The sequence below is a fragment of the Suncus etruscus genome, chromosome 14 (genome assembly GCF_024139225.1).
Source record: "Suncus etruscus isolate mSunEtr1 chromosome 14, mSunEtr1.pri.cur, whole genome shotgun sequence".
Classification (NCBI taxonomy): domain Eukaryota; kingdom Metazoa; phylum Chordata; class Mammalia; order Eulipotyphla; family Soricidae; genus Suncus; species Suncus etruscus.
In genome coordinates this window covers 75,308,999-75,336,933 of record NC_064861.1, presented here as the reverse complement: position 1 = coordinate 75,336,933, position 27,935 = coordinate 75,308,999, and the positions used below count along the sequence as shown (strand labels likewise).

Here is a 27,935-nt window from a genome sequence, read left to right as displayed (position 1 = left end):
CAGAAAGCAGACCCTGGGCTATTGACTCTCCTTAGAAAAAGGGAACCACACCTAACCACACTTAAGGGGATTTGGCTCCTTCCTTTACTTGACCTCTAAAACAGTAGAGCCCAGCCCAGTGAAAATCAAATTCCTAGATATTTTCTACTTCCTAATAATCCCTAATTTTGCATTTGAAGTAAGCTTGCAAAGAGCTGCCTTGAGTTGTAACCTTCTCCTTTGTAACTCAGAATCCTTATAGCTAACACCCATAGCTTAGGCATGTTTACTGTTAAACTTTGCTTTGTGATTATAAATTATTCTTCTCTATACCTATGGCTGGCTTTACCCCTATATATCAACCTGCTTAGAAAAATTAAACTTGTCGCATTCATGCCAGATGTGTTGACCCCACATACTGTGTGTGGTTTAATTATTTCATATTTCACCGCCTGTACAACCCACTCTTCCCTGAAGTGGATTTATTAAAATCCCACTGATGGCTATAGGACAGACACTGCCTACAGCACTCTGACCCTGTCTTCTTTTCTTAATCCACTTGTCCTCACTTCTTGGGCATATTAGGGCAATGGTCCATGGACAGCATTGCCATTCTGGTTTGGTGCTATGTTAGAGGTTAGAGTGGTGCCCCTGAGCCACGCCTGAATACCAAGAGGGAATCCCACACACACATAAATGAAAAGGGCTATATCTGCCATTTAAAATATTTATTTCACTACAACCAGAGCAATATATAGGAGGGAACATGCCCAGTTCAGGATCAATTCCCAATATCTTCTATAGTAGCCCATGCAGCCAGGAGTAATGACTGAGTGCAGAGTTAGAAGGCATTCTTGAACATACCCAATGGTGGCCAAAGGACAAAGGTAAGTATCTCACTATAAGCACATTCTTCCCAAACGAGTTTTTTCCCCTTCTTTACTTTCCTAATCGTTTTGTTTTGCCTTCTTTTGGGGGGTCACAGAAAATACAACCAGGGTCTGTCCTGGGTTGGGCATGTCCAAGGCGAAGGTCCAACCACTTTGCTATCGCACTGGGTCGAGATTTTTGTTTTTTTTTTTGGGGACACACCCAGTAATGCTCAGGGGCTCCTCCTGGCTATGCGCTCAGAAGTCACTCCTGGCTTGGGGGACGCCAGGGTATCGAACCACAGTCCATCCTAGGCTAGCGCTGGCAAGGCAGACACCTTACCTCTAGCGCCACCATGCCGGCCCCTGGGTCCTGATCTTTTAAATTCTTAAATTTTATTTCATTTTTTTAAATTTAGTATATAAGGGTCCCTACCAGGTTTCTCTTGGTTCTGTGTGCCTAAACCACCCTGGTGGGACTCAGGGGCTTACATACAGTAGTAACCATGAAACCCATTTTTCCATCCCCAATGCACAGAAAGAGGTATTCTCATAGGAAAATAGATCCAACTGACAAAGAGTAGTACATAAGACCAATGCCAACCAGGTAATATGATCATATATAGACCCTACAGATAAATATTCATACTTATGAAGAAGCTTGTAAAGGAGTAAGAGCCTTTCCACACTCCTTTTGCACTTCATGTGCCTCTCTAGAATGAATTTTTTTATGGTAACGAAAGCCTGAATAACTAAAAGCCTTCCCACAGATCTGACACGTTTAAGGTTTCTCTCTCGCATGAATCCTCTTGTGTGATGTAAGGGCTCCGGATCGAATAAAGGCCTTCCCGCACACCTGACATGTATAAGGCTTCTCACCAGTATGTCTATACAAATGGCCAGTAAGATGTGCATATTGAAAGAAGGCCTTCCCACATTCCTGACATGAAAAAGGCTTCTTCTCTGTATGGATTCTCATGTGCACAGAAAGGTTTGAGGATTGAGTGAAGGTCTTCCCACAGTGATGACACAAATAAGGCCTCTCTCCAGTATGAATACGCATGTGCATAGTAAGGAGTGTGGATAAAGAGAAGGTTTTCTCACAACTCGGACACGAAAAAGGCTTCTCTCCTGTATGAAAAAACCTGTGCCTATAAAGGTTTGCTTTATGACTGTAGGTCTTTCCACATTCCTGACATATAAAACGTTTCTTTCCAGTATGAACCACCAAGTGGTTAACAAGGCCAGAATAACGAGCAAAGGCCTTCCCACAAGCTTCACATGTATAAGGTTTTTCTTGCATATGAATTTTCGTGGGTGCAGTAAGGACTGAGGGGTAACTGAAGGTTTTATCACCGGCCTGACATGTCTGACAGTTCTCTTGTATACAGACTTCATTAGTATCACTTGGGTGTGACGGCTGACCAAGAGCATGTCCACCTTGAAGACCGACAGAGGGATTCTGGGCGCTGAGGGTGTCTGATGGTAAAGCACGATGGCAAGCACATGGGAAGGTCACCCCACAATGCTTACACTCTGGGGCCTCCACTCCACAGGAAAGGAGCTTGTGAGACTGTTGCTGTGAAGGGATTCCAGCCCACGGTGGCCCCAACATGGTGATCCTTATACAGGAGATGGACGGATTACACTTAAGGGTACTGTGCCCAGTGGACGGGGTATCGACAGCAAGAACGTTTTCTTCATTCTGGCCTCTTTCAAAACAGATGCTCCTTGAGTCCTCACTCTCATCAGGATGCAAGCAGGATAGTTCACTCCTGACTGTATTCCGTAATACAGGAATGCCCCCCATCCGCCAGGGTTGTCTGCTTCCCTGTGGAACAGCACAAGTTAGTCCAATTACTTCTCTCTTCATTTCTAGCCTCCTTTTTATAAAACAAGCTCCAAATGTTCCTTCAACCACAAAAACCCAATAGTCCTCAGGTGTAGGTGTCTGTGGAAACAGAGATATCCAGTAAAGAAAGTTGATAAGTTAGGTTATAGTCTGAGAAAAGGGGCAGAGAGGTCATTTCTGAACCATTCTAATTTACTAATTATTGGGTACACAAGAAGGTTCTCACAGACCAGTGTTAGGGAAAAGTGTAACCAACAGATCAGCAAATATCTTTTCTATACCCCATTATCTTCCCTGTATTATCTGGATCTAACAATATATACTGTAATTTAAAGACAGTCAGGGCTCAGTCCATAAGGCTGTGAACCCTAACACCCAAGCCTTTTCTCTTTCTTTTTTTTTTGGGGGGGGGGGTCACACCCGACAGTGCTCAGGGGCTACTCCTGGCTCTATGCTCAGAAACTGCCCCTTGCAGGCACGGGGTACCATATGGGATGCCAGGATTCGAACCACTGTTTTTCTGCATGCAAGGCAAACACCTTACCTCCATGCTATCTCTCCGGCCCCCCAAGCCTTTTCTCTTACGCAGAGGCTACTCCTTGCTCTGCACTCAGAGATTAGTCTAGACAGTGTTTAGGGAACTTGTAGGATATTCAACCCTGGGTCACTGAGTGCAAGACAAACACACTACCTGTTGTACTAGGAACAGGACCATGGCTCTTTATTCTTTTTTATTTTTGCATGTGTGTGTGGTTTTTTGTTTTTTTTTTTTGGGCAAATCCAGAGATACTTAGGAATTATTTTTGCTCTGAGAAGGCATTACTGACAGTACAGGGAGGACCATATGGGATACCAGGGATTCAACCCAGGTGGGACCTGTGCCAGGCAATTGCCTTACCTACTATAGTACTGCTCGGTTCCATTTTATTTTTACTATTAGGACTAGCAAATTTTGCAAATGTGAAAGGCCAGAGTGTGAAATGCCTCTTATTTCATCGATTCAGTTCAACAGAATCAAAGTGTGGTCCCCAAATATAACAGCCACACTACAGGCATATTCTTCCCAAACATGAAAGAGTTCACTTTACTTTATACTTTTTTTTCTTTTTTTAGGCCACACCCGGCATTGCTCAAGGGTTACTCCTGGCTGTCTGCTCAGAAATAGCTCCTGGCAGGCACGGGGGACCATATGGGACACCGGGATTCGAACCAACCACCTTTGGTCCTGGATCGGCTGCTTGCAAGGCAAACGCCGCTGTGCTATCTCTCCGGGCCCAACTTTTTACTTTTTTTATATATACTATGGGGACCCAAAAAGGAAATGATCATGTTTACTCTGGCTGTGTGCCCCCTTATCGTACATAGATGGGTTTGGGGACAAATATTCAGTTACCGGGATGAAATTCCATCACCATGTAGAGGAAAGAGAACTTCCCATTGAAATATAAATCCAGGTAACAAATGACCAGTTTATACACTCAACCTTGCCTGGACCAATAGCACAGAGTGACCCTGGTTCGATCCCCAATATCCTATATAGTCTCCTGTGAGCCCACTGGGAGTGATTTCTGAGTGCAGAGCCAAGAGGACCACTGGTGTGGCCCAAAACAAAAATAAAGCAAACAAACAAAAACACACATGACCTAACATTTTATCAAGTCAAAATGACATATTCCTTCCATCCTGAAACATTTTCGACCCAAAATCATGGAATTTCTTTAGTGTGAAAAATATGATTAATATCTTTAGATTAGAAAACTTATTGAGGGGCCAGGCAGTGGCGCTAGCGGCAAGGCTAGCCTTGCCAGCGCTAGCCTTGGACGGACCGAGGTTCGATCCCCCGGCGTCCCATATGGTCCCCCAACCAGGAGTGTCTTCTGAGAGCATAGCCAGGAGTAACCCCTGAGCGTCACTGGGTGTGGCCCAAAAAACCAAAAAAATAGAAAAGAAAACTTCTTGAGGGGCTGGAGTTATAGAGCTAGCACAGTTGTAGGGCCTTTACCTTGACATGGATGACCTGGGTTCAATCCTGGTATCCCATATGGTCCCTAGAGCATGCCAGGAGTGATTGCCAAGCGGAAAGCCAGGAAGAACCTGAGGGCTGCCAGGTGTGGCCCATAAACAAAATAATCAAACAAAAATACTTATTAGGAACCAGAGCTATAGCTTATGGTAAGATGTTTGCCTTGCACGTGGCCAGCACAGGAAAGACCCCAGTTCAAATCCCAGCATCCAATATAGTCCCCGAGCCTGCCAGAAATGACTTCTGAGCACAGAGCCAGAGTAACTCCTGAGTGCCAACAGGTGTCACCCAAAAACAAAAATCGAAACAAAAAGAATACTTATTGAATTGACTTTCACACACAGGTGAGACTAACAGCAACTTTTCCCAATACTGAGCTCTAGATTCTTTCAGCAGTGCAAATACCATAAAGCCATAGTAGTGATGGGCTAGAACGCAGAGCCCCACTTTTAGAATAGCAAGTGTTTGTAGCACAGAGAAATCCAACACCACAATAAAAAACATATTGGAACATGCAAATCTTACCATTTCAATCCTCTTTGGAGATCCCTTCCCAAAAATAAATTGCTGAAAGGCCAAATTCTGAACCAGTGATCTGCATCCTAAAATCAAACCAAATATGCAATGTAAGAATCTGTTAAGAAGTAAGAGCAATATCACAACAGGGAAGGCTTGCCTTGCATGTCGCTGATGAATTAGATCTCTGGCAATCCATATGGTTCCGCTAGCCTGCAAGAACTAATTTCTAAGCACAAAGCCAAGTGTATCTCCTGAGTGCAACCAGCTATGGTGCAAGAAAATAAACAGGGGCTGGAGAGACAGCACAGTGGAACGGTGTTTGCCATGCATTAAGCCAATCCAGGACTGACAGTGGTTCAAATCTCTGCATCTCATATGGTCCGCCATATCTACCCAAAGCGATTTCTGAGCGCATAGCCAGAAGTAGCCCCTGAGTGTCATCAAGTATGGCCCAAAAGGCAAAAACAAAACAAAAAAAAAAAAAACAACAAAACAAAACTTATGATCAAACCTTATGATGCGCCTTAGTGATGGAATAATGGGTTGGGTGGGTGTTTGCCTTGCACAAAGCAGATGCTGGCCTGATCCCCAGCATACAAAACAGTAATCTGAGACTAATAGGAGTAAGCTCTGAACACTGTGCTAGCATAACCAAGTGCTTTTGTGTGTGACCAAAAAATCAAAATGAAAAATTAATTGATATAAAAAATAAAAAAACAATAAGAAAAAGAAAAATTAATTGAGTGAAATCTGATTGAATAGACAAGATAGTGACCACCTATAGTTTTTAGGTAATAAATCTGCTTACAAAAACGATAGGAGTATCTCAATGAGGAGTAGGCAAAACCCATATTAGAGTTCTCTTGGGATCACACATCAACAGATTTAACACATAAACAAAAAATATTTGAGTAGTGAGAGCGAAGGCACAGCCCTTGTATTGCTGACCCCAGTTGAATTTCCTGGCATTCATATACTCCCCAAAGCACTGCCAAGGAGTAATTTCTGTGTAGAGCCAAGAAAATAGCAGGGTTGCTCCTAAAAGAAAAAAAAAAATTCTTATTATTCTCAAGAATCAGGCCAGAGCCATAGTATAGCAGTAATGTAGTGTATATGTGAACAGTGGACACATTTCTCTCACTGGCATCACATATGGTCCCCTGATTGCACCAAGATTCACTTGGGAGTGACATCGAGCACATCCCCAAGCGGCCTCAAAAACAGAGTAAAAACCATTCCTGTGGGAAATTCAAAAACCCCAGATAATCTAATGGCAAAGGTAAGTGTGGAGACATGGCCAAGAAAAGTGGATGTCCAGCTTCCCCTGAAAAGGACACCCCAACATGGCGCTATGCAGTCTGACAACACAGATGGGGGATGAGGCTCAGAATCTCAGGATCTGTCCTAAAGGCCCACATACAGGAACCAGAGAGAGTAAAGCTAAGACAGCAAAAGCTCCAGATCATTCTGGGAGTCACCATGAAGGGCAGAGAACAGGAGGGGTAGAGGTCCCGCAAACCTGAACCAGGAGTCCAACACATACTGCTAAGCACATGTGCCCAAGATGCTCCACAGCCACCCCAGGCTCTGAGGCTGAGAAGCACTTCCAATATTCACCTGCAAACACTCCACCCTGCTGCCCTCTGCAGGCTCCACCTTCCAACCAGGAGATGAGCCCAGGCTTCACACTGCAATGCCCTGCTCGAGAGGGACAATTCATGGGTTAGAGACAGAGAAAGGAACAGCACCCCCATGGACAGGGGGTTGTAACAAAAAAGGCTAAATAAGAACAGATAAAGAACAGAATCTCTGCACTCCATATGCTTATTGTTTATTGCACAGATGAGACCAGATGTAAAAGTATCAGTTGAGGAGGAAGATTATACAGTTGGGGGAGCAAAATACAACACTTGTCTCACACACAGCCCACTTGCACCGATCTTGGCACCCTCTGTAGTTCCCTGAGCTGACCCAGAGGTGAGGCTGAGTGCAGAGTCAGAGTATCCCAAAGCTACCAAGGAAGACAAGTCCCAAAAGTGTTCAAATTTAGGGCCTGGCACAGTGGGCAGGGCGTTTGTCTCCCATGCGACAAACACAGGTTTGATCCCAGAAATCCAATATGGTCACCCACCCTTGCCAGGAATAATTCCTGAGCACTTAACCATGATAACCCCTGACCACCACATGTTATGTGAAAAACAAAAACAAAAAAAAACTTTGGGGTAGAAAGAGCTAGAAGAATAGCACAGAGGGAAGGGCATTTGCTTTGCTTGTACAGGGTGGACCGGGTTCCATCCCTGGTTTCCCAGAGGGTTCCCCGAGGATGTCACAAGTAATATCCGAGCACAGAGACAGACTAACCTTTGGGCGCCACTAGGTGTGGCTCAACAGCAAACAAAAGAAAGGAAGGGGCTGGAGTAAGAGTAGAGTGGAAAGAGCTATGGCCCTGAAAGTGGGCACACCTGACTTTTTTTGAACATTAGCAAACCCTGCCATAGTTGACAGTTGAGTGCAGAGCCAGATATCAGCCCCAGTTCTGCTGGGTGTAGCCCCCGCAAAACAAACAACAACAACAAAAAAAACTGAAGTCAAAATGTGGACCAATAGATTGGGAAACAGACTTTGCAGGCAGGAGCCTCCGGATTGACCCCTCACATTACACCATCTCCCAAGAAGATTGGTAGGCACTGGTGCCTTGTGACCCTTAAAAACAACTCAACAAAACTTAAGTTACAGGGCCAGAGAGATAGCACAACAGAAGTTGCCTTGCATGCAGCTGATTCAAACAGATGATGATTTGAACAACTTTTGAACATAGAGCCAGGAGTAACCGCTGAGTGCCACTGGGTGTTACCCAAAATAGAAAACAACAACAACAACAATGTAAGTCCCAAGTGCTCGCATTTATGTGAGACTCATTGGGGATTGACACACCAATACAGGGGAGAGGACCTCATTTTGCACAAGATTCACACTGGACCACAAAACCCGAGTGCTCCCAGAACAATACCAAAAGTAGTCCCTAAGCTCAGTTGGTTGAGTAGGTTCTGAACACTCCCATGTGTGGACAATATGTTCCCCAATGTACAAAAACCAAATGACTTGTATTTGGGAGAATTTTGAGATGCACCTCGCTTTGATCAGGGCTGATTCCTAGCTCTGTGCTGAATGATGGCCCCTGGAGGCTTAGAGAATCATTGGGTAGCCAGGATCTAACCTGATTCAAACCTGGTTTATAACACCCAAGCCAACACCCAAAACACTTTCTGTCAAGATTGTGAAAATGGCTGGAGAGATAGCATGGAGGTAAGAAGGCATTTGCCTTGCTTGGAGGTCGGTGGTTTGAATCCCGGTATCCCATATGGTCTCCCCATATGGTCTTCTGAGCCTGCCAGGAGTGATTTCTGAACGTAGAGCCAAGAGTAACCCCTGAACACTGCAAGGTGTGACCCCCAAAAAAATGACTGTGAAAAGACATTTAAAACTATACAGTTGGGGCCTGAGAGAGAGCGCAGCAGTAGGACTTTTGCCTTGCATGCAGCCAACACAGGATGGATCCTGGTTTGATTTCTGGCACTCATATGGTCCCCTGAGCCTGCCAGGAGCAATTTCTGAGCACAGAGCCAGGAGTAACCCCTGAGTGCCTTTGGTGTGACCAAAAAATAAATAAATAAAACTATAAATTTTGGCTCATCTAAGAAATAATGTTAAGGACTGGTAGTTAGAACAATGAGTATCTCCAAATAGCAATGCATCTTTTGTTGAATACAGAACCCCAGGCAATATGCAGTCTCCCCATAGGAGTGTCCTATATGGTGGCCCAGGGTGGCTCTTACCTATAGCCTGCAGGTGCTGGTAGATCTCCAGCATCACATCTCTGTAGAGCTTCCTCTGAGAGGCATTCAGGTATGGCCACTCCTCCTGGGAGAAGCTCACAAATACATCGGAGAAAGTCACCGCATCCTGCACCAACACACACAAAAGGGGTCAGGGCCCAGGTTCACCGAAGGCCCTGGAGGCGAGGATGAAATGTCCCAGGGTCATATAGGGATTCAGGTCTTCAACCCTCTCGACAAACATACAAAAAATAAATGATTCAGGAGAAACCAGTCTCAAAATCAATCTCTCCATGAGTACCCCTAAGGGATAGGCTTCAGAAATCAAACTAGATCAGCCACCATAACAAGCGAACACTGTTCTACAAGGTACTTGGATATAGTGGAATGCACACAAACATACCTCGGTCAATGCCCATTATCATAGGTCCACTGAACATTACCAGGCATAGTCCCAAGCATAGAGCCAGGAGCTAAGAAGCACCCTCAGTGTGACCCAAATATGCTAAAACACAGGAGCCAATCCCAACCTGAAACCATCTCTACATTTGGTACCGGAGGAGAAAGAAGAAAAATTAAAGGTCCAGTGAGTGAGTCAAATTTCTGCTTCTCTGAATCAGGATTCATGGTTTACCTCCAAACAAATCACTCCTTGAGCAGGTAAAAATGACACGACTCCCAATCCCTGTGCCTTCTAGAAAGATCCTTTGCTCAGGTTTCCCACTTAAAGCCATAAAGCCCTGGGACTATAAACAAGGAGGATTTAAAAATTCAACTGGTGTGCTTGCTTCGGCAGCACATATACTAAAATTGGAATGATACAGAGAAGATTAGCATGGCCCCTGCACAAGGATGACACGCAAATTCGTGAAGCGTTCCATATTTTTAAAAATAAATTAAAAAAAAAAATTCAACTGGTTTACTTAGGAGAAATGTGGCTTCAGGGAGGAGGCAAAACTCTACAGAATGAAAGAATAAAGAACCAAAATGGGGGCAGAGAGATAGCACAGCTGTAAGGCCTTTGCCTTGCCTATTGCTGACTTAGGATGGACCCTCGTTCCATCTGCAGCATGACATATGGCCCTCGAGCCTGCCAGAAGCAACTTCTGAGTGCTGATCAATGAATAACCCCTGAGCACAGCTGGCTATAACTACAAAAAAAAAAAAAGTCCTAAAGTGCACTTTGTGGGGCCATGGGTACAGTGCCAGTGAGAGCACACAGGGTCACTCCTAGGTACACAAAAAGGTTCATTGATGTTGTCAGGAGTAAATCATCTGTTCAGAGCCAAGAAAAAGCCCTGAGAAGTCAGAGAGATAGCACAGCAGTAGGATATTTGCCTTGTATGCAGGACAGAAGGATGTTTGAATCCAGACATCCCATATGGTACCCCATACCTGCAGGAGCAATTTCTTTGTTTTGTTTGTTTTTGTTTTTGGGTCAACCCGGCAGTACTCAGGGGTTATTCCTGGCTCTGTGCTCAGAAGCTCCTGGCAGGTTCAGGGGACCATAGGGGATGCCGGGATTCGAACCATCATCCATATTGGATAAGTTGTGTGCAAAGCAAACAGTCTACCACTGTGCTATCTCTCCAGCCCCATCAGAAGTGATGTAACTCCACTTCCACGCCATAAAAAATAAAAACAAACAAACAAATAAGCCCTGAGTACTGCCAATATAACACAAAATTTAATATAAAACTGAACAATTTCAGATAGTACAGCACAGAGAAACAAACTAAAACCAAACAAAACCCACAGGAATGGCCAGGAAGGTGGCACTAGAGGTAAGGTGCCTGTCTTGCAAGTGCTAGCATAGGACGGACTGCGGTTCGATCCCCCGGGGTCCCATATGGTCCCAAGCCAGGAGCGATTTCTGAGCACATAGCCAGGAGTAACCCCTGAGCGTCAAACGGGTGTGGCCCAAAAACAAACAAACAAAAAAAAACACAGGAAAGTCCAGGTACAGAAAAGTGTCCTTTCCAGTTGTCAGAAAATGGTGAAGATGGGGCTGGAGCAATGGTGAAAGCCGTAAGGCAGCTACCTTGCAAGCTAGCCTAGGAAGGACCAGGGTTCGATCCCCTGGTGTCCCATATGGTCCCCCAAGCCAGGCACAATTTCTGAGCGCATAGCCAGCAGTAAGCACTGAGTGTCACCAGATGTGGCCCAAAAACAATAGAAAAAATAAAAGAAAAGATAATGGTGAAGACCCAAATTTCTGAATTAATGACTTTTGGGGGGATAGACCACACCACATGAAGGGTCCTGAGTGAAAGAGACAGTAGCATGAGCATCGGCCTGGCATGTCGGAGCTATTGCAAAATACAAAGAACTTTATGCTGATTGTACACAACAGCCTAGAGGACACTTGACTGCACTTGGCTGCCCCAGAAAGAATCTGGACACACCATATGGTCCTTTAAGCCCAGCAAGAGGGACACCTGAGTGCAGAGCCAGGAGAATCTCTTGGCAAAAACTAAGAAGCTACAAAAGAGCATTTTCCCCAACTGAGACAAGAATCATGCTTCATGGCAGAAGTCCTTGGATCAAGGTCTCATTCTTCACCAACATCAGGGTCAATATTATCAGAGCTCAACCTTGGATCCCAGAACCCCACTGGATCTGAGACCTGCAAGGGTTGACCAAAGAGCACAGTTTGGAGAAAACTGTAAGTACTACTGAGTATGATTAACAAACCAAGATAAAATACTAGAACAATGGGCCGGAGCGGTAGTGAAGCAGTAGGGCATTTGCCTTGCACGCGGCTGATCCAGGACGGACCACAGTTTGATTCCCTGGTGACCCATTGGTCCCCCGAGCCAGGAGGATTTCTTTTATTTATTTATTTCATAAATCTTTAAGCACCATGATTACAAGCATGTTTATAGTTGGGTTTCAGACATAAAGATAATATCCCAAAAAACCAAAAAAAAAAAAAAAATAATGGGCCCGGAGAGATAGCACAGCGGTGTTTGCCTTGCAAGCAGCCAATCCAGGACCAAAGGTGGTTGGTTCGAATCCCGGTGTCCCATATGGTCCCCCGTGCCTGCCAGGAGCTATTTCTGAGCAGACAGCCAGGAGTAACCCCTGAGCACCGCCGGGTGTGGCCCAAAAAACCAAAAAAAAAAAAAAAATATATCCTCCTTCATCAATGCAACATTCCCACTACCAATGCCCCACCCCTCTCCAACCCTGGTTGTATTCGCAACAGGCATTCTACTTCTCTCATTGTTTAATATCGTCATGCTAGTTGTTAACAGCGTTCACCACTCTGTGTTCAGCTTCAAATTGTAAGCAGGACCTTCTGGCCCTTCCAGCCCTTAACTGTATTGTCTCTGAGCCTTGCAACAATAATGTCTTTACTTTTTCTAAAACCCATAGATGAGGGGCCGGAGAGATAGCATGGACGTAAGGTGTTTTCCTTGCATGCAGAAGGACAGTGGTTCGAATCCCGGCATCCCATATGGTCCCCAGAGTTTGCCAGGAGCGATTTCTAAGCGTAGAGCCAGGAGTAACCCGAACCCTGCCGGGTGTGACCCAAAAACCAAAAAAAAATAAAAAATAAAACCCATAGATGAGTGGCACTATTCCATGTCTATCTCTCTCCCTCCGACTGATTTTACTCAGCATAATAGATTCCATGTACATCCACGCATAGGAAAATTTCATGACTTCATCTCTCCTTACGGCTGCATAATATTCCATTGTGTATAAGTATCACAAGTTTCTTTAGCCATTCATCTGTTGAAGGGCATCTTGGTTGTTTCCAGAGTCTGGCTATTGTAAATAGTGCTGCAATGAACAGAGCTGTAAGCCAGGAGCAGTTTCTGAGTGCATAGCCAGGAGTAACCCCTGAACATCACCAGGTGTGGCCCAAAAATAAATAAATAAAAAATATGACGACAAAACTAGCCTCAGAGAACAGAGTCCAAAGACCCTGTCAGGAGCCACACCCTGTCCCTGGGAGGCTGTGAACTCCTGTCCCCACCTTCACCCTCCATGAATCCACTTACCCTTCCCTGGGCACAGGAGTCCAGACGGTGCGGCCCCATCTTCTTCAGTCTGGATTATTCCCAAAGAGAAGCAACAAGGTTCTTTGCAGGAAACACTAGAAGAAAGTTACAGCTCTGAGTACTAGAGACGTGTGCAAGCCCTTCCATGACCAAAGCATGTTTCTGCACTGGGGACAGAAACACCCTGATGGGCCCATACCCCGGTCACCAGCTCAGATCAACATGGATGGCAGATGAGGCCTGAGGCACCTCCCCTCCTGGGGAGCAGAAGCAGATTGGAATCCAAGCTGTGAGGTGGACACCTAAAATCTGGCCTTGCTCTACAGGGAGGAATGGCAGCCATGAGCCCAGCATCTCCCAAGGCTCCATGCAGCCTATAGGAATCCAGGCAGGGCTTGAGCCTGGCACACCAGAGACCCCTGCAGGATAGCAGCAGCGTTGTGCCCTCACTCAGTCTGGAAGTGGCTTTGCCACAGCATCTCAGAGGGGGGGCTGATCCCTGTGCTATTGCTCCAGACCCAGGACTTATATTCTTATGCAGAGGAAACATTCAGAAATAATGAAAGGCGTTCCCACATTCCCTGCACATGTAAGGACTCACTACATTTCTTTTTTCTTTTTTTGACCCATACCCTATGGTGATCTGAAGGATTATTCCTGACTCAGTATTCAGAAATCACTCTGGAGGGCTTGCAGAACTCTACACAATGTCAGGGATCCAAGCTGGATCAGGGTGTGCAAAGCAAACATCCTCCCAGCACTGTTGATCAACTCATTCAGAAACAATGTTCATATGAATGAAATGGACTGAAGAGCAAGTGAAGGCCTCCCCACACTCCTTAAGTACCTCATTGAGGGTAAAGCAGGGGCAGGAGTTGTGGCACAGGGTGTTAGCCTTGCACGGGCAGATCTAGGATGGAATGAGGTTCAGTCCCCCTGCATTCCATATGGTCAGCCAAGCCAGGAGAGATTTCTGATGCAGAGCCAGAAGTAACCCTTGAGAGTCACCAAGTGTGGTTCTAAAACAACAACAACAACAACAATGGGTGAAGCAGACAGGCAGAGAAGGAACCCTCAGGGCAATAAAATCTTAAGATGCTCTAAATCTCAGAGATGCATCCTCCTCCTCCCCCCAGAGAGGCTCCAACAAAGGCCAGGAGAGGACTTTGAAAGACCATCAACTACCCCTGTCCATGGCTACCACCCTGACAACAGTTCTCATATCCAAGTGAAAAGCCTCCAGGGGGCAGGGTGGGAGAAACTCTAGAAAAACCAACTTGGAAGTAAGGTAAAGTGTTCTCTGGGCTCTATTCAGACCTTTCAACCTTTGACTGGGAAAGGTGTATTGGCACAAGCTTTAGATAAACTTCGGATAAACTTTCTAGAGTAGAGTGTAAACACTCTCCTACTCTCCCTGTGTTTTTCTGATTCTTGTGTTTTCTTTTGTGTGTGTGTGTGTGTGGGGGTCATACCCGACAGCGCTCAGGAGTGTTACTTCTGGCTCTGTGCTCAAAACCATATGGGATGCCGGGCTTTTGGGATGCCAATCCAAATGTCCTGGATTGGCTGCGTGCAAATCAACCGCTCTCAAGCTGTGCTATTTCCTGGCCCCTTCTTTTATTTATTTTTAAGGCACATCCCGCAGTGCTCAGGGCTTGTGTCTCCTCAGTCAGAACTCTATTAATAGAGAGGTCAGGGAACAATAAGGATTGCAGGGGACTGAACCTAGGGCGCCCCTGGGAACTGCCAGCGCCCTCCCAACAGTCCCGGCCAGACTTTCCTGCAAAGCCCAAGTCCTGATCTCCCGGGAGCTTCCCTGGAACGGGGCTGGAGAGGGCTCAAGGGGCAGGTTCCCCTCTCCCCGCTGCTGCCTCTTCCCCAATTCACTCGACCACCCGGGACCCACCGGCATCACGTGGTCGGGCTTTTCTTTCTCGTCCCTAAATCTTCCGGCAAGAGTTCGCTCAAGCCTGGGTTCCCTCCAATCCCGTGCTTCCCCCGGACACTGTCCAGCACCGAACCCGGTCTGCTAGTGCAAGCCAAGGCCCTCGCGCTGCCCGGGCGCCCCGATCGCCTCTTCCTCACCAGCCTCCGTCCCAGACGACGATCCCGCCGGATTCCACGCAAAGCAGCAGCAACGTCAGCGGCTCCGCGCGATCCGAGCGTCCGCCGCGCCCCAAAGCACCCTGGAGAGCCCGCGCGGGCCTGAAGGCGACTCTGGGTGTCGGGGCGCTTAGAGGGGCCCCTCGTTGGCCAACAGAAAACCGTCCCTCCAGTCGCCCCCCGCGCCAACGGGAACCCACTCACAGACCCACTCACTCCTGCTCCGCGTAGTAGGCAGAAAGGGACCGGCAGGAGGTGGACCGGGAAAGGAAAAGCGTCGCGCTTCGTGACGTCACTGCGATTCTGGCGGACTCTTAAAGGGCCAGGCTCCACTCAGCGCCAGCCATTGACTGACCTGGAAGGACATTTTTTTTTTTGCTTTTTCTTGGCTTCCATTAGGCGACTCAAACACCTGCGGGTCTCCAGGCCATGGAGATTGGAGAGTGGTTGTCTGATCAGATGACATGTGACCTAGAGTTCTTCTTTTTTATTTTTTGATGGGGGTGGGTCACACCCAGCTGTGCTCAGGGTTATTCCTGGCTCTGTGCTCAGAATCAGTCCTAGCAGGCCTGGGGGACCATATGGGATGCCGGGATTCGAACCATTGTCTGTCCTGAAGGGGCTGCATGCAAGGCAAACACCCTACGACTGTGCTGTCTCTCTGCACTGGAATTCTTGATTTTCTTTTATAACTGTTAGCTTTTCTTTCTTTCTTTCTTTCTTTCTTTCTTTCTTTCTTTCTTTCTTTCTTTCTTTCTTTCTTTCTTTCTTTCTTTCTTTCTTTCTATCTTTCTTTCTTTCTTTTCTTTCTTTCCCTTCCTTCCTTCCTTCCTTCCTTCCTTCCTTCCTTCCTTCCTTCCTTCCTTCTTTCTTTCTTTCTTTCTTTCTATCTTTCTTTCTTTCTTTTCTTTCTTTCCCTTCCTTCCTTCCTTCCTTCCTTCCTTCCTTCCTTCCTTCCTTCCTTCCTTCCTTCCTTCCTTCCTTCCTTCCTTCCTTCCTTCCTTTCTTTCTTTCTTTCTTTCTTTCTTTTCATTTACTTCTTTATTTTGATTGGAGCAGGCTCAACCAGGGGGCTCAGAGGTTACTTTTGACTGTGCTTAGCAATTACTCCTGGCAATGTTCAGCAGACTCTGGGATGTCAACTGTAGCAGCAGGTAGCACATTGGATTGTATGTGGCTGATTCTGTCCTATCACCGGCATCCCATAGGGTTCCCTGAGTCTGCCAGCAGTGATTTCTGAATGCAAAGCCAAGAATATCATTGACCACCTCTGGGTGTGGCTCCAAAACCAGGTTGCATAATCCAAGGGCCCCCACAATAGGACAGTGGGGAGGGCATTTGCCTTGCAAGTACCTAGCCAGGTTTTAGTACTCTGCATCCCATAAATCCCTGAGCGTTCCCAAGAACAATTCCTCTGTGATGAGACTGAGTAAGCCCTCAGTACCTCCTGGTGGGCAAAAAAGCCAAACCAAAATGGGGAATCACAAACCCCACTGAATACCAACCTATGTCCAGCCCCACCCACAAAATTAAAGCCAAGGGCTCAAAATTGTGTATGTTTTGTGCACATACATGACTGTCTGGGGCCACATAAGAAGTGCTTAGACGGGCCCGGAGAGATAGCACAGCGGCGTTTGCCTTGCAAGCTGCCGATCCAGAACCAAAAGTGGTTGGTTCGAATCTCGGTGTCCCATATGGTCCCCCGTGCCTGCCAGGAGCTATTTCTGAGCAGACAGCCAGGAGAAACCCCTGAGCAACGCCAGGTGTGGCCCAAAAACCAGAAAAAAAAAAAGAAGTGCTTAGACTTATTCTTGCTTTATTGCTCTAAAATAGCTCCCAGGCCAGAGAGGTAGGGCATTTGCCTTAGACGCTGAAGGACGGTGGTTTGAATCCCAGCATCCTATATGGTCCCCTGAGCCTGCCAGAAGCGATTTCTGAGCATAGAGCCAGGAGTAACCCCTGAGCGCTGCTGGGTGTGACCCCAAAAACAAATGATAATAAAATAAAATAGCGCCCAGATGGACTCATAAAATCCTCTTGGAAGCTAGGGGTGGGACTTGGATCAGCTACTTAAAAGGCAAAAGGTTTCCACACTAGATGAAGATCCCTGTGGTGCTCAGGGATTACTCCTGGCAGGCCTAAGCAGACCATATATAGGATGCCAGGAATCAAAGCTGGGTCACCCTTGTGCACGGGAAATTGCATACCTGCTGTGCTATCATACTGGTCCCAAAAAGAGAATTTTTTTTGAGGGGGGCACACCCGGCGGTGCTCAGGTGTTACACCTGGCTATCTGCTCAGAAATAGCCCTGAGTATAGGTGTGCTCCAGTACAGGTGGGGGGGTGGGGAGGAGGGAGATCTGGGAAATTGGTGGTGGGAATGTTGCACTGGTGAAGGGGGTGTTCTTTACATGACTGTAATCATACAACTATAATCATATTTGTAATCACGTTGTTTAAATAAAGATAATTATAAAAAAAGAGAGAGAAAGAAATAGCCCCTGGCAAGCACGGAGGACCATATGGGACGCCGGCATTCGAACCAAGCACCGTAGGTCCTAGATCGGCAGCTTGCAAGGAAAAAGCTGCTGTGCTATCTCTCTGGCCCCGAAATTTTTGTTTATTTTTTTTAGGTGAGGAGAGGACAGGAGGAGGGGGCTGGGTAGGGGCAGGGAGGCTGAGGGAGGGAGAGAGGGCTGGGCTAAAGCCCAGACAGGGAGTCTAAAGAAATCTTTTTTGTTTTTGTGCCACACAGCCAGCGATGCTCATGAATTACACCTGGTAGGCTCAGGATTATATGGAATGCCAGAGATCGAAACTGGTTGGCCACGTGCAAGGTAAACGCCCTGCCCATTGTGCCATAACTCTGGTCCTGAAGTGCTGGGATTTTTTTTGTTTTGTTTTTGGACCATACCCAGAGATGCTCAGGGGTTACTCCTGGCTGTCTGCTCAGAAATAGCTCCTGGCAGGCACGGGGGACCATATGGGACACCGGGATTCGAACCAACCACCTTTGGTCCTGGATCGGCTGCTTGCAAGGCAAACGCCGCTGTGCTATCTCTCCGGGCCCTATTGTCTCCTTCCTAATAACAAATTCTTTACTTGGAGGTTACATAGACCTAAATAAAGAAGAGAGTCATATGTAAAATATGCATGAGTGGGGCTGGAGATAGTACAAAGTAAGGTGTTTGCATGCATTTGCCTTGCATGCAGAAGGATAGTGGTTCAAATCCCAGCATCCCAAATGGTCCCCCCAGCCTGCCAGGGGCGATTTCTGAGCATAGAGCCAGGAGTAGCCCCTGAGAGCTGCTGGGTGTGACTCAAAAACAAACAAACAAAAAAAACCAAAAGGAAATAAACAAAGAAACAAAAAAATATGCTTGAGTGATGAAAGTGCCCCACATACCCTGTTTATAACCCCTTAGGTGCACGGATCTGATGAAACACGACAGAGGCAAAGAAATAATACCAAGCCTGTCAGAACAAGATTTATAGGAGTTAGTCTGCTTTTTCCTCTGTCACATTCCCCTCTCTGAGCACAAACTCTTTATTTAAACCAATTCCCAAAACAAGGAGGGGGAGGTCTAGTAATCCAGGTGGGCTTTTATATATCAAAAGAAGTTGTTAAGAAGAGGGAACATCTTTGTTTGCAGTTGAAAGCTAGTTTCACCTTACAGTCATAGAATTGACATTACAAATTTCCCAGATTAAAAATAAAGCAAAGTAAAATGCTTTTAAAGACACTAAATTCAACTTAAATAATTTTGGGGTGTTTTGGACCACAGCAGGTGAAGCTCACGGGATTCTCAAGGCTCTTTGCTCATGAATATTTCCTGGCAGGATTCCAGAAATATATTACATGCTGGGTTCAAAGGCAAGACATTTATGTTTGGGGCCCGCGCTGTGGCGCTAGAGGTAAGGTGTCTGCTTTGCAGCGCTAGCTGCGGTTCGATCCCCCGGCATCCCATATGGTCCCCCGGCGTCCCATATGGTCCCCCAAGCCAGGAGCAACTTCTGAGCGCACAGCCAGGAGTAACCTCTGAGCGTCACCGGGTGTGACATGTATGTTTAAGGCAAGAGCCCTAAATTTTATACCAATTCTCTAACGTCGACAGAGATAAAAATTGAGGGCATCTGAGAGCACTGTAAGTCCAATATTTGAAGAGTTATTTTGAATAATCCTCTCTACATTTTCATGGATGCATTTGTTCATTTTCTTTCCCATTTTAGAAAGTGTTATTGTTTTCTTTGTTGAAGTGTCTGAACTTTTTGTTTTGTTTTGTTTTTGGGTCACACCTGACAGCGCTCAGGGGTTACTTCTGGCTCCATGCTCAGAAATCGGCCCTGGCAGGCACAGGGGACCATATGGGATGCTGGGATTCGACCACCATCCTTATGCATGAAAGGCAAACACCTTACCTTCGTGCTATCTCTTCGGCCCCAGTGTCTGAACTTTTGTATAAAAAAAGAATATATAATAAATGATACTGATTTCACAAGTTAAGTGTTGGGAGTAGGATCATAGGAACAATAGTGACCAATTTTACCATTTCTAGTTTCATGAGTCTTGGAAATTCAACAGAGCACTTTATTTATTTATTTATTTATTTATTTATTTTTCAACAGAACTCTTAAGAATTCTACAACTGTGTGACCAGAGAGATAGCATGGAGGTGCGATGTTTGCCTTGCATGCAGAAGGACTAGCATGGAAGTACAACGTTTGCCTTGCATGCAGAAGGACGGTGATTTGAATCCCAGCATGCCATATGGTCCCCTGAGCCTGACAGGAGCAATTTCTGAGTGTAGAGCCAGGAGTAACCCCTGAGTGCTCCTGGATCTGACCCAAATACAGCAGCAGCAGCAGCAACAACAACAACAACAACAACAACAAAATAATTCTACAACTGCATTACCTGTCTGGCCATAATTTAAAAAAAAAATTGCCATGGGGCAGGAGAAATAGCACAGCGATAGGTGTTTGCCTTGCCCATGGCTGACCCAGGACAGATGGTAGTTCGAATCCTGGCACCCCATATGAGCCAGCCAAGGAGTTATTTCTGAGCACAAAGCCAGGAGTAACCCCTGAGCACTGCCAGGTGTGACCCAGAAACCTAAAAACAAACAAACAAAAGCAAACAAACTCATTGCCAGACCACAAGTAAAATTTGAATCTGGTAACAAGAAGGTCCCAACATAATGCCCAGAGCATCCAATAACATCAGCTAACTTTTACCCATCCTGTAGGGTTCCAGAGTAGAAGAACGAGACCACACAAATGAAATAAAGTTTAACACTTAAAAAAAAAGTTTAACCCCTGAAGGAGATGAGCCCCGCTGAAGGTCATGATGAGGATTATATAGGGAAGGGATATAAGGAGGTTCCAGCTTTCTGATGATTTTTAAAATAATTGGCTGCCTAGGGGTACCTTCCTACTGCTCCCTTGTTCATACCTGATGGGTTACCTGGTATAGCCTGGTAGACTGAGGCAGGGTCTATGGAAATAGGCTTCTGAAGCCCCAGCATGTAGCTCACACCATATGATCCTTACAAAATGGTATTTCTCCCTGCTCAGAACCTAAGAAGCCTGCCATGTGGCTTTTACAAAATGACATCCCTCCTTATTCAGAATTCAGGTCCCAACAATCCAAATGGGTCCAAATGGGGAATCTGTACAAAAGGCTCCCTTTCTACACATCAGCTCTGCGATCACCCAAGAGCCCTTGGGGAATCACAATTCTCCACAAATGTATATATATCATAGATAAACACATGTACAAAAATGCTTTACCAGGACTTAATATTATATAGATAAGGATGTGAGCAAATATAAACAGGACCAGTCTTTTCTTTTCTTGGTTCTACTTTTTGTTTGTTTGTTTGTTTGAGCCACACCCGGTGATGCTCAGGGGTTACTCCTGGCTATGTGCTCAGAAGTCGTTCCTGGCTTGGGGGACCATATGGGACACCGGGGGATTGAACCGGCCTAGGCTAGCCATGGCAAGGTAGACACCATACCTCTAGCGCCACCTCACCAGCCCTTCTGTCTGTTTTTCTGTGCTCTGCTCAGGCTCAAGGCCTGACTTGTCATACCTATTATTAACCAAATCTTATAATTTCGATTACAAAAAACATACTAGGACATTAGTATAATGATTTGAACATTCAACAATAAGTCTAAAATAGATCTGGTGACTTGGAAATTTTATAAGATTAAATCATGTACTGGAACATGATTTCTGAGGGCATAGGAATGGCATTGGGCTGCAGTAGTTCTCCTAGAGAGAAGATTCTGTGTCTACCTTTCTAGTGTCACAGGGGTATAAGCCAAGACTAGACTACCTGGGAAGGATTGGGAAACTGTCTCTCTTTTGGAGTTTGGTGGAGCTCATTTTACATGAAAAAAGAGATTTTTATTAGATAAGAACCAACACCCATTTCTTTTTTATTTTTATTTATTTATTTTTTTTTTGGTCTTTAGGCCACACTCAGTGATGCTCAGGGGTTACTCCTGGCTATGCACTCAGAAATCACTCCTGGCAGGCTCGGGGACCATGCATGCAAGGCAAACGCCCTACTTCCGTGTTATCTCTCCAGGACCCTCAACACCCATTCTTGATAAAAAAAAAAAAAACAACTCTCATCAAGTGGGAATAGAAATAACTTTTCTCAATATAATCAAGGCAGTCTATCACTGCAAGGAGGCAATTTACTCTGTTGTCAGGAAATACAAAGGGGAAAATGGAAACTTTGTTTAGGAAATGTGGGGTATCAACAATTACAATAAAGTATAGCAATGGGAAATTGTTTACATTTTATAATTCTAAACCTCTGAGTACATTGAAATGTAAACTCTATTCAGGGAATAGGGACAGCATGATTTTTTTTCATTTGCAACTTCCTGCTGACACAGCCATTGTAATTCCTCCTTATCATTAACTAATATAAATAGGGAACTGGGATCTTTTTTGTTTAAAAATGTATAGTGACATAAAACAAATGTCTGGGGCCAGAGTGGCAGCACTGTGGTAGGGTGATTGTCTTCACACAGCTGACCCAAGAAAGAAGTGGGTTCTATCAAGGCATCACATATGGTCCCCCGAGCATGCCAGGAGCAATCTCTGAGTGCAGAGCCAGGAGTAACCCCTGAACACTGTCAGGTGGGGCCTCCCCTCAAAACAGCCAACAAAACAAAAAGAATTAAAATAAAACAAATTTTTATTTTTATTTTTTTTTGGTTTTTGGGCCACACCCGGTGGTGCTCAGGGGTTACTCCTGGCTGTCTGCTCAGAAATAGCTCCTGGCAGGCACGGGGGACCATATGGGACACCGGGATTCGAACCAACCACCTTTGGTCCTGGATTGGCTGCTTGCAAGGCAAACACCGCTGAGCTATCTCTCTGGGCCCAGATATTTGAGTTTAACTTCAGTAGTGTACAATCCTAATCACAATCCAAAGCTGTGTGTGACAACCCCAAACTGTTTCAAGATACATAAAATGGAAACGTATTTCTTTAGAATATTTTGTGTTTTTTCTCTGACAGCTATAATTCTTACTAAATGTTGTCTTATACAGTGATGATTCTAACCACTTTTTATCTTCTCTTTTTGAGCTGTTTAACAAGGAATTTTGGTGGAAGAGTCCCCCAGTTTAATGGTTATGATTGAACCATGTCATGGGAATCATTGGAATTGTTCTTATGGCCCCCAGATGCGCCAATAACACCACATGGCATTGCTTCTTATTTGCATAGGCACATTAAAATGGGAAAATACTATACATACAAATAAGATCCTATCTAATAGAGATTGGAACACACAAATCTTTTTTTTTGATTGTCATTTATATAATACCTTTGTTTATATAATGCATTTACTTTTTTTTAACATTTTTTTTTATTTAAACACCTTGATTACATACATGATTGTTTTTGGGTTTCAGTCATGTAAAGAACACCACCCATCACCAGTGCAACATTCTCATCACCAATGTCCAAGTCTCCCTCCTCCCCACCCGACCCCCGCCTGTACTCTAAACAGGCTCTCCATTTCCCTCATACATTCTCATTATAAGGAAAGTTCAAAATGTAGTTATTTCTCTAACTAAACTCATCACTCTTTGTGGTGAGCTTCCTATGGTGAGCTGGAACTTCCAGCTCTTTTCTCTTTTGTGTCTGAAAATTATTATTGCAAGAATGTCTTTCATTTTTCTTAAAACCCATAGATGAGTGAGACCATTCTGCGTTTTTCTCTCTCTCTCTGACTTATTTCACTCAGCATAATAGATTCCGTGTACATCCATGTATAGGAAAATTTCATGACTTCATCTCTCCTGACAGCTGCATAATATTCCATTGTGTATATGTACCACAGTTTCTTTAGCCATTCATCTGTTGAAGGGCATCTTGGTTGTTTCCAGAGTCTTGCTATGGTAAATAGTGCTGCAATGAATATAGGTGTAAGGAAGGGGTTTTTGTACTGTATTTTTGTGTTCCTAGGGTATATTCCTAGGAGTGGTATAGCTGGATCATATGGGAGCTCGATTTCAAGTTTTTGGAGGAATCTCCATATCGCTTTCCATAAAGGTTGAACTAGACGGCATTCCCACCAGCAGTGGATAAGAGTTCCTTTCTCTCCACATCCCCGCCAACACTGTTTATTCTCATTTTTGTGATGTGTGCCATTCTCTGTGGTGTGAGGTGGTATCTCATCGTTGTTTTAATTTGCATCTCCCTGATGATTAGTGATGTGGAGCACTTTTTCATGTTTCTTTTGGCCATTTGTATTTCTTCTTTGTCAAAGTGTCTGTTCATTTCTTCTCCCCATTTTTTGATGGGATTAGATGTTTTTTTTCTTGTAAAGTTCTGTCAGTGCCTTGTATATTTTGGAGATTAGCCCCTTATCTGATGGGTATTGGGTGAATAGTTTCTCCCACTCAGTGGGTGGCTCTTGTATCCTGGGCACTATTTCCTTTGAGGGGAACACACAAATCTTGTAGTGCAAAGGGACCTTACACCCTGAACATTGACATAACGACCTGGCACAGACCTCAGAAGAAAGGGCATAATCCATTCTCCCCTGTAACCAGGGAAGCCATCCACGAAACATCCAGGCTGGTCTATAACATCACCTGGAAGCAATCCTCTACCACGGAAGACCTACACTGCTCAGACTTTGACCTGCTCAAAAGAGACTTCCCTTAACACTGAGAAGACTTAACAACAACAACGACCTGCTTACAGGACAGGGCTCCCTGCATTGCCCTTTGATTGTGAGGTGAAAGGAGAGGATGCTCCACATCTTGACTTCAATGTAAGATATGCAGATTCCAGGATCTTTTTTTTTGTTTGTTTTTGGGCCACACCCATTTTGATGCTCAGGGGTTACTCCTGGCTATGCGCTCAGAAATTGTCCCTGGCTTGGGGGGACCATATGGGACACCGGGGGATCGAACCGCGGTCCATCCTATGCTAGCGCTTGTAAGGCAGACACCTTACCTCTAGCGCCACCTTCCCGGCCCCAGATTCCAGGATCTTTAATACAGAAACATGATACCAACAACAGAGACTGTGTGAAAAATAAAAGTGTGTTGGCACTACAGACAATGTATTGGATTGGACGATCTAGCTTGCCTGGAGCCTAGACTTGGTCTTGTGCCAGGAAACTTCAGGGGTCTGGTCTCTTTGTACTTAGGCCAAGGTTATTTTTTTCTATGTCCCTCATATTTTGGTGGGCCTATGCAAACAACAATTGCCACTCTAACACCATTTTTACTGTGCTCCTTTGGCTCTAATCCTTAAAAAGAACTCACTTAAAATTTGAGGTTAACTTAAGCTAATATGCATGTATATGGAAATGTAAGAAAATACTATGCCTGTAATGTTTAAGGAGTTACGTAAGTTTTATGGCTTTAGATTGCCTTGTGTACTGTTAAGAAATATTATAATGTGTTACTATCTGGGGACTTGAGGGACAAAGTAATTGTACATGGATTCTGTCTTATTTATCTTAATGTTCTTTGGCTGAAATTTCAAAGTTAAGATATCAGCAAGGGGACTTCTGAGAATTATGTTATGGGTGATTGTCCTTCCACTGTAACTTTAACTTGTCCTCTTTCTTTGCACCCTTGTTCTCATAATTAAAAATTAAAATTAAAAAAAAAAAGTTTGGGGGCCGGGTAGGTGGCGCTGGAGGTAAGGTGTCTGCCTTGCAAGCGCTAGCCAAGGAAGGACCGCGGTTCGATCCCCGGCATCCCATATGGTCCCCCCAAGCCAGGGGCGATTTCTGAGCACATAGCCAGGAGTAACCCCTGAGCGTCAAACGGGTGTGGCCCAAAAACCAAAAAAAAAAAAAAAAAAAAAAGAAAACTTAATGCATCCTTTAAACTGTTTCAAAAACAATTGGGGCCGGGAAGGTGGCGCTGGAGATAAGGTGTCTGCCTTGTAAGCGCTACCAAGGAACGGACCGCGGTTCGATCCCCCGGCGTCCCATATGGTCCCCCCAAGCCAGGGGCGATTTCTGAGCACATAGCCAGGAGTAACCCCTGAGCGTCAAACGGGTGTGGCCCAAAAACCAAAAAAAAAAAAAAAAAAAAAAAAAAAGTTTGAGGACCAGGGGCCGGGCGATGGCGCAAGAGGTAAGGTGCCTGCCTTGCCTGCGCTAGCCTTGGACGGACCACAGTTCGATCCCCTGGCGTCCCATATGGTCCCCCAAGCCAGGAACAACTTCTGAGCGCATAGCCAGGAGTAACCCCTGAGCGTTACTGGGTGTGGCCCAAAAACCAAAAAAAAAAAAAAAAAAAGTTTGAGGACCCCTGCGAGAATAATCAGTCTCCATTTTATGAGGCATGAACCTGGGACTCACTCAGCTGGCTCATATGGACCAACTTCCCCATACTGTACTGAGTGCCGTACAGACATAGCTTACAGTTGAGAATGTGCATTGGACTCCTCAGGATTTTCTTTTTGTTTTGTTTTTGTTTTGAGCCACATCCGGTGACGCTCAGGGGTTACTCCTGGCTATGCACTCAGAAATCACTCCTGGCTTGGAGACTATTTGGGATACCAGGAATCGAACCGAGGTCTGTCTGGGGTCAGCTGCGTGCAAAGCAAATTCCCTAATGCTATGCTAATTCTCTGGCCCCTCTTTAGGATTTTCATATAATTTTAGCAAACTGCAATATATGCAGTGGAAAATGTGGCTTAATGATGAGGTTAAGGGGCTGGAGAGATAGCATGGAGATAAGGCATTTGCCTTTCATGCAGAAGTTCATTGGTTCAAATCCTGGCATCCTATTTGGTCCCCCAAATCTGCCTGGAGCGATTTCTGAGTGTAGAGCCAGGAGTAACCCCTGAGCACTGCCGGGTTTGACCCCTCAAAAAACAAAAAACAAACAAACAAACAAAAAATGATGAGGTTAAGACAAAACTCCACATCTTAGGTCATTCTGGAAGAAAATATTCAGGGATTTGGTTGACTTTGAAGATGTTCATTGGAGAAGGATACAGAGATAAGAAAAGGACAGAGATAAGAAAACAATCTGGGCCAGAGAGATAGCATGAAGGTAGGGTCTTTGCCTCGCTTGCTGAAGGACAGTGGCCTGAATCCTGGCATCCCATATGGTCCCCCGAGCCTGCCAGGGGTGATTTCTGAGCGCAGTGTCAGGAGAAACCCCTGAGCATCGCTGGGTGTGATCCCAAAACAAAAACAAAAAAAAGAAAAAAAAAGAAAAAGAAAACAAGCTGCCCTACCTCTGCTAACTTAGTATAGGTCTGTGAGTTTGTGGTGTGGCCTTGGGAAAAGACTGATTCTGATTATGCCAAACTGAAAAGGAAGTCATACAAAGATTTTTCAGGGAGTTTCTGAGCCGTACGTGGAAATTCTGGGAAAACTGACAGATGCAATCCAGAGACAAGTTAGGAGTAAAGAAAAACAATAGCACCTAATAAGACAATTAGCTTTTGAGAATCCCAGTGAAGATTTCCATGCAATCTTGCGCCCTATCAGAAAATGGAGACAGTAATATGAGATACCTAAGAACTTGTTGAAACATTGGTTCTATCAAACATCAGGCACACATTCATGCCACCAAGGCCGATTTCATATGGAGGCAAAATCAGGATAATCAGGATGGACCAAGCTATCCCTCAGAGAATATAGAGCCTCTTCTAGTATCCCACCTGAACCCTGTCTGAGATGCAGCTGGCGAAAACATTGGACTAGAGAGTGACACTGGTCTGATAATCCTGTCTCAAGAAACTGGAGAAGAGGCCAGCCACAAATATCACAAGCTTGGGGGAGATGTTTTAACTGTGGTAAATAAAGACATTTTTACAGGAAGGGCAGGATTTCTTCTGGACATGTCTACTCAGATCACAATGCAATCATACTGTCTTGGGAAACTGGGAAATGGGCCATCGCCAGGCTTTGCAGAATCAGGGGACACTCCTATATGTACTTGGCCTGCATTGAATGTGTAGAATGTGTTGACATATATTCCATTTTAATTAAGTGAATCCACCCAATTCTCTTTTTAAATTTTATTTTATAGACAAAAAAAAAAAAAAAAAGAAGAAGAAGGGGCTGGAGAGATTGAAACCTTTGTGATTTACAAAATGTCCTTCATAGTTGGATTTCAGACATAGAATGAAACAGGACCAATCCCACCACCAGTGTTAACCTCCACCAATGTTCCCAGAGTATGTCCACCTTTTGCCCCTGTCCTGCCAGTATAATAGGCCCATAT

The 27,935-nt window shown here is 45.1% G+C and overlaps 2 protein-coding genes and 1 non-coding gene across 3 annotated transcripts in view; 2 read left to right on the top strand and 1 right to left on the bottom strand.

The window, feature by feature from the left end:
* The window catches only part of ZNF91 (zinc finger protein 91), a 693,978-nt gene that overhangs the window by 180,562 nt on the left and 485,481 nt on the right, over window positions 1-27,935 (bottom strand). The gene's annotated exons all lie outside the window — the stretch shown is intronic.
* Window positions 1-27,935, top strand: part of LOC126027241 (zinc finger protein 93-like) — a 594,792-nt gene that overhangs the window by 210,722 nt on the left and 356,135 nt on the right. The gene's annotated exons all lie outside the window — the stretch shown is intronic.
* LOC126028968 (U6 spliceosomal RNA) lies at window positions 9,859-9,965 on the top strand. Its single transcript, XR_007502634.1, has one exon. It is a non-coding gene; the product is annotated as a U6 spliceosomal RNA (small nuclear RNA).